The sequence below is a fragment of the Bos indicus x Bos taurus genome, chromosome 20 (assembly GCF_003369695.1).
Source record: "Bos indicus x Bos taurus breed Angus x Brahman F1 hybrid chromosome 20, Bos_hybrid_MaternalHap_v2.0, whole genome shotgun sequence".
Taxonomy (NCBI): Eukaryota; Metazoa; Chordata; class Mammalia; order Artiodactyla; family Bovidae; genus Bos; species Bos indicus x Bos taurus.
Window position 1 is genome coordinate 48,421,836 of NC_040095.1, and position 7,947 is coordinate 48,429,782.

General features: G+C 34.6%; 1 non-coding gene across 1 annotated transcript; it reads left to right on the plus strand.

The window, feature by feature from the left end:
* The first annotated feature begins 1,617 nt into the window (after nt 1-1,617).
* TRNAF-AAA lies at nt 1,618-1,690 on the plus strand. Its single transcript has one exon. It is a non-coding gene; the product is annotated as a tRNA-Phe (tRNA).
* Nucleotides 1,691-7,947: the final 6,257 nt, after the last annotated feature.

Consider the following 7,947-nt stretch of genomic DNA (forward strand, 5'->3'; position numbering starts at 1 on the left):
CTAATATTAGACAGGGGAGTGAAGAATAATCAAGGGAGAAAGGATGGTCTCTTTAAAAAAATGGTATTGGGAAAAATGGGTAATCATATGCAGAGAACTGAAATCAGACCCTTATCTTATACCACTCAAAAATTGAACTCGAAATAGATTAAAGTCCATAAAATGAGAACTGATATCATAAACTCCTAAAAGAAAACTTTGGGAAGAAGCATTTTGACTTTGGTCTTGCCAGTAATTTTTTTTCAGTTGTGACACCAAAAGCACAGACAACAAAATTGAAAAAATCAACTAGTGGGATTACATCAAATGAAAAACTGCACAGAAAAAGAAAAAAATCAACAAAATGCAAAGGTATCCTACAGTATGGAAAATATTTGCAAATTGTGCATTGGGTAAAGACTTGTTAAAAACTCATGGATATCATAACAGCAAAAAAAGACAATTTGAATAAAAAATGGACAGAAGACCTGAATAGGCATTTAAACACCACTAATCATCAGGGAAATGCAGATCAAAACAACAAAAAAAATTAGATACCACCTCACACTTCTTAGAATGGCTATCAACAAGAAGATAAGAGATAACCTGTGTTTGGCTAGAGAAAAGGAAACCCTTGTGAACGGTCAGTCCCTGTGGAAAGCAGTATGGAGTTTCCTTAAAAAATTAAATATATCAGTGTCTCTTTTGCTGTCTCGTACACAGGGTTATTGTTATCATCAGGTTCAACGCACGATACTGGATGCTTGGGGCTAGTGCACTGGGACGACCCAGAGGGATGGTATGGGGAGGGAGGAGGGAGGAGGGTTCAGGATGGGGAGCACATGTATACCTGTGATGGATTCATTTTGGTATTTGGCAAAACTAATACAATTATGTAAAGTTTAAAAATAAAATTTAAAAAAAAAAGAAAGAAAAAAAATTAAATATAGAACTGTCATATGATTCAACAATCCCACTTGTGAGTATGTATCTAAAATAAATGAAAAAATATTGAAATACATGTTTACTGCACCATTATTCACAATAGCCAATATGTGGAAACAACTTAAGTGCCCATCAACAGATGAATTGATAAAGAAGATGTGGTGTATATATTCATACAAAGTGATATTATTGAGCCATGAGAAAGAGGGAAATCCTGCCATTTGCAGCATGGATAGCCCTTGAGGGTGTTATGTTATGTGAGGTTAAGTTAGAGAAAGGCAGATAAGTATAACATCATTTAAACATGGAATATAAAAAGGGTAAATTTGTAATAACAAAGAATAGAATTGTGGTTATCAGGGGTTAGAAAGTGGCAGAATTGAAGAGATGTGGTTTAACAATACAAAGTTGCAACTAGTAGACAAGTAAATCCTGGAGATCTATTGTACAGCATAGTGATTACAGTCAACACTTTTGTATAAACTTCAAATTTGCTAAGAGACTACATCTTAATTGTTTTCACCACACACACACAAAAGATAATTAAGTGACATGATAGAGGTGTTAACTAAGGCAATGGTGGTAATCATATTGCAATGCACAAATGTATCAAGTCAACAAGTTGGACACCTTAAACTTACACAATGTTATATGCTAATTATAGCTCAATTAAGCAAATAATAATAGTGAGTGGCTGAAATAACTCAACTGGGAGAGTGTTAGACTAAAGATCTAAAGGCCCCTGGTTCAATTCCATGTTTCAGTGACTATTTCTGATCCTTTGGGCTTCCCCAGTGGCTCAGATGGTAAAGAATCTGCCTGTAGTGTAGGAAACTCAGGTTTAGTCCCTGGGTCAGGAAGATCCCTGGGAAGGGAATGGCTACCCACTCCAGTATTCTTGCCTGGAGAATTCCATGGACAGAGGAGCCAGGCAGGCTACAGTCCATAGGGTCACAAAGAGTTGGACAACACTGAACAATTAGCACTTTCAAACAAATAAAAAAGACTGAGGACACCAAAATTGGCATGGGTGTGGAGCAACCAGAATTCTCAGACATTGTTGATGAGAGTGTAAAAGTATATAAACCCTGTTAAAATTTCTGAATTATTGATAAAAGTAAGCATATTCCTATCATTTGATCTATCAACTATAATTCTAGCTATTAGCCACATTAAAAAATTATATTAGCTTTGTTTATAATATCCCTAAACTGGAATCATCCCAGATGATCAGACATGCATTGTTTTTTATTCCTTAAGCTTTGAAAATTCCTTCAGTTCAGTTCAGTCACTCAGTCATGTCCGACTCTTTGTGACCCCATGAACCACAGCACGCCAAGCCTCCCTGTCCATCACCAACTCCCAGAGTTCACTCAAACTCATGTCCATCGAGTTGGTGATGCCATCCAGCCATCTCATCCTCTGTTGTCCGCTTCTCCTCCTGCCTCACTATATAAGTTTAGTGTTTTATCCAAAATTATTCTGATTAAAAAGTGTAAGTTCAGTAATTCTCAAAAAATATTTTTCTCCTTAAAATTATGTATCAAGGAATCCTGCTTAATGGCAGTTTATATGTAATGATATAGAGAGATGAAAAATGAGAATCAGAAAGGAAGGAAGGGAGGAAGGAGGGAAGAGAGGAAGGAAAGAATAAAGGAGGAGAGGTAATAGAGGAAGGAGGGAAGAAAGGAAGGAATGGAAAGGGAGGAAGATCAGAATGTAATTAAATGGATTTAATAAAGGTAAACTTTTAAGTAAAATCACAGAAATAAAAAATATAGTTATTACTCACTATAGGAGGTTATGTTTCATGAACATAATTGTCTTTAGCAATTTGGCCCATGGTGAAAGACATATGGGCAGTCTTTGTATAGTAGATATATTTAATTCTTGATCCTAGAAAAAAATATATATTAAGAAATGCTCAGAGGTCTTCCACATGGAGAAATTCCAAAATTATAGCATACCTAAACTCTTTAGAATATTGAATTTTAATCTTTGTTAATTGTAATAGGAAAATCTCTCCATAATTCTCATCTTTGTGCTTTTCTCAATCTATCTTGAATTCTAAAAAACAGATTTCTGTTATATATGCTAGGTTACTTAATCTCTCTTCCATTAAATATCAGTGAAAAATCCAACCTGTTTTTTTCTTTTAAAGAAACATGATAATAAAAATAATTTTTCTAATGCTAAATGTACACAATCATCTGAAACTTTGAATGTTTCAAGAATTTTCCCTATGTAAAAAAAAAATGCATATTCTCATAACTATTTACTAAACAGCTGTCTTGTCCCAGATTCAATTCTAGATATTGTGAATACAGTGCTAACAATAAAGATAATATCCATATTTTATGGGGTTTTATTTTGGTTGGGAAGCTAATCAGTCTAATAAACAAACACACAAAGTATTTCTGATTGTAAAAAGTGTGAAGAAAGTAAAATGATATGATACATAGTGCTTTGGAGTGCTACTTTAGATTTATTTGGTGTTCATTCTGTAACTATCTAAAATATTGACATTCTTATTGACACCAACCATATGAATATCCAGGAGAGTACGTTTTAGGCAGGTTGAAGTGTGAAGGCTCTAAAGTGTGTATGAACTTGGTATAACTTTGAAACCACCTGAAAGCCAGGATGGTGGAAGTGGATGTAGTGAAGGAAAGAGTGGGATATGGTAAAGTTGGAGAGATAGGCAAGTTCATGGTGGGACTAAAAGGCCATGGTGAAGAATTTGTAAATTTGTAATTTTTTCATAAGGCAATGGCAACCCAGTCCAGTACTTTTGCCTGGAAAATCCCATGGACGGAGGAGTCTGGTAGGCTGCAGTCCACGGGATCACAAAGTGTTGGACACGACTGAGCGACTTCACTTTCACTTTTCACTTTCATCCACTGGAGAAGGAAATGGCAACCCACTCCAGTGTTCTTGCCTGGAGAATCCCAGGGACAGCGGAGCATGGTGGGCTGCCGTCTATGGGGTCACACAGAGTCGGACACGACTGAAGCGACTTAGCAACAGTAGCAGCAGCAGCATAGTAAAAGCCTATACTTTATGGTAACTCTTGGGATTGTCTGGTATCTCAGACAGTAAACAATCTGCCTGCAATCCAGGAGACCTGGGCTCAATCCCTGGGTTTGAAAGATCGCCTGGAGAAGGAAATGGCAACCCACTCCAGTATTCTTGCCTGGAGAATTCCATGGACAGAGGAACCTGGTGGGCTACAGTGGTGTGGTCACAAAAGAGTCAGACACTACTGAGTGACTAACACAACACATAGTAAAAACCACTGACAGATATTCATTTTCTAAATATTATTTTACACTGTGTATATTAATGTGTAGATAAACATGGAAGTCAGAGTATAAAGAACAATAAGTGACATGTATTGTAATCTAGATAAGAAACAGTAAGATCTTGGAAAAGGATTTTTACAAGAAAGAGGTAGCTGGATTTTGGCTTTAAGTTCTGAATAAAATCCAAGACTCAGTTTGGATCCTGCTTATGTAATTTATCGACATCTAAGTTGAGCTATCGAAAATGAAGTCATATAAATATATATATATATATATATATATATATATATATATGAGCCAGAATCTCTAGGGAAACACAAAATTAACTCTAAAAGAGTTAGACAATAACAATAGAAATGTGGGTTAGAATTTTATTATGGCAGCCAAAAACAAAATAAGCACCCAAAATTAATTCATGTATAAGTTTTATAAATGGGGATATTAACACTTAGGAAAATCTATTACAACCTATTCTAGTCTTCATTTATCAGACAAGACATACTTTTTAAGAATGATCAAAGCCATGGAGAGTTAAAAATTAAATGATAAATACTAGAAGAAACTGAGGACACTTAGCTTAAATGAATAGTATCACAGTGGTTGTAATATTTGCTTTTTAATATTTTGCTATGTCTTGAGCAAAATTTGAGGGTAGATTCATGGAAGGTACATACTAAATACAATATACACTACCATAAATATTAATATAAATAATTACATTAATCTGAAGTGTGTGAGTACCTCTTGCACTATTTATCAACCCTCTCCTCCCTATCATGGATTATTGAGTCACTGATACTATTTTAAAGACTGTTAAAGAATTTGTCATCTACTTCAAAAAATGATACAGACTATATATAGGTTTATCAAATAGGTTATCTTTCAAATTGGAACCTATTTGAGTATAAAGCAAGCTTTACTAATATTTGGGCTTCCCAGCTGGCTCAGATGGTAAAGAACCTGCCTGCAATGCGGAGACCTTGGTTTGATCTCTGGGTGGGGAAGATCCCTAGAGAAGGTCATGGCAACCCACTCCAGTATTCTTGCCTGGAGAATCCCAGGGACAGAGGGGTCTGATGGGCTACAGCCCATGGAATCGAAAAGAGTTGGACACAAGTGAGCAACTAACACTTTCACTTTTACTTTACTAATATTGAAGATGGAAAAACAGTCATAGTATAGAAAATAGATCAGAATACATGGTTAGTCTCCTTGTAAATGATAAACCAACACCACCCTTATATTGCTTTTTTAATCCTCTTAACTCTTTAATCCTCTTCACCTCCAACTCTCTATGCCAACCATATTTTTGACATTCACCTGGACAATATTACTCCTCCTAACTAATCCACTCTAGCCCCTTTAAACTGTAATAAGCCAGATCTGAATGTAATCTTTTAGTCTTTCTATTTTAAAATCCAATGCCAGAGATAATAACTTTTACCTTGACTTTAGCAGCTCCCCACTTAATATGAAGAGACCTAATATTTATTCTCCTGAACCATTTCTATTCTGCTACACTTGCTCAGTACAGTTCCAACTCAGCTTCCTTCCAGACATACAGGTATCTGTACCATCCTGAGTGATACCCATGTAACTTTAACTTTAACACTTAAAGATATCAAGTGTAGAAATCCTTAAGTCTCTCTATGCTAAGCAGCAATCCTTTGATATGTTGTGTTATCCTTCTCTTTCATTTGTCTGCTCACAACTCTTGTAAAACCACCATTAATAACATTGGGCTAAGCTGGAGTAAATTTTTTCTAAGGACTGACTTTGAAAATATAAAAATATCTTTATTTCATTGTATACTCCTGGAAGAATACACATTTTCTTCATTTTGAGGGTAAGCTCTTTACTTTGAGCCCTTGTTTTTGTTTTTTTTGGACATTTCCAAATATTATGCCGAAGCATGATTTCATCAGTAGTTTCCCTTATCCTATAATTAAGATCACATTTCACTTTTTATTATAAATAAAAGGAAAATAAATATCTTACTCAGATTCTCACATATTGTTTCTCTTCCAGGCAAGTTTTTCTTTTTTTTCCTAATAATTATAAAGTATCTTGATCTCCTCATTTCTCATTTCTTTCACAATCTACTAGCCAACATCTGCCTCAGCGAAGTCAAGGAAGGTACTGGCTAGGTTCCCAAATTGTATATTGCTTACTTCATTCAATGTATACTTGATGAAGAACCAGTATGTTCCAAGCACTGTTGAATTGCTCAGATTAAATCAATGTTGGAAAGAAGAAAAGAGGCACACAAGTTTGTATTCTACTGGGCTAAAGATACTTAAAAAATCAATGAACATACTCAGTAGATAATGTTATATGTCAGGAGTTTGTGAGTGATAGTGTATGTGTGTGTGTTTAAAGATTAAAATGTGAAAAAAGAAGACTATGTTAAAGGGGATCAGAACTGGCCTGGAAGGCGAATCATTTTTTTTTTTTTCCAGACTGACCTGAATCCCTACAGCACTTCCTACTAAAAGTGGAACATGTCACATTGTATCGTAATTGTTGGCTTACTTATGTTTCAATTTTTTTTGTTTTTATTTATTTTGTATTATTTAATTAAGTGGTTGTGACTGACTTTTTTGAAAAAATTATACTGAAAAAAAGGAATGAAAATAGCTACATGAATTTGCAAAGGGACCATGCATAGTAAGTTCAAGGAATGTCAAAAAGGTCAGTGTGGCTAGAGCAAGGGTGAGCTTATTAATTTTTAAGATGGTGGTTTTTAGAAGTATCATCCAGGATTCTATATTGAGACTAGATTTCAGAGGTCAAAGACATGTATATGGAGTCAGATAGGAAACTATTATAATAATCCAGGAGGAAGCTGAAAGACTTTGACCAATATGGTAACATATGGGGTGATTAGAAATACTGCTAGATGGTAGAAGTGATCATATTCTGAATATTTCAAGGTAGTTCCAACAATATTGGACTTTGGATCTAAAAAAGAAGGGATAATCCTAGCTTTCTGGCCCAACAATTGAATCAAATGGATCTCAATTACAATTTTCAAAAGACATGAATAGCAGTAGTTATTAAGAAGACAGCAAAGCCAAGAGGAAAAAGCATTCAAAGAGACTTTTTTTTTCTTTTTTTAATTTTTAAATTATGAAATTATAATAATTCATTTATAGGAGACTTGGAAAATACAGAACAAAGTTACATATAGTTCTACTATGTATTGCAATTATTTTTTAAGTAGATAAATTAAGATTTTTAGTCAGAGTTTCAATATCAAACTCTCAAAAAATAATTAAATATACACAAAATTATGAGGATATAGTAAACCTGAAAAACACCATGAACAAATTGAAATTAAGATTTATACAATTTTCATACAACAGTAGGATACACGTTCTATTCAAATTCCCATAGACTATAAACTAGGAGACACTGCAATATATCCAGGGACATAAAACAAGGTTCAAAAATTTCATGATCCAGTGGTATTGAAATCATACAGAGTCTGGTCTCTCATTACAGACAGTGGAATTATGTTAGAAATCAATATCAAAGGATATTGAAAATATCCCACATATTTTCAAGTGCAATGTGACATTTATCAAGCGAGATCTCAATGAGACAAATCTTGAGAAGCCTCTCAGCACTTTACCACATGAAATGTGGTCCTCAGACAACATCAGAGGCAGCACTTAAGAGCTTGTTTGAAATGCAAAATCTCAGTCCCAAATCCAACCTA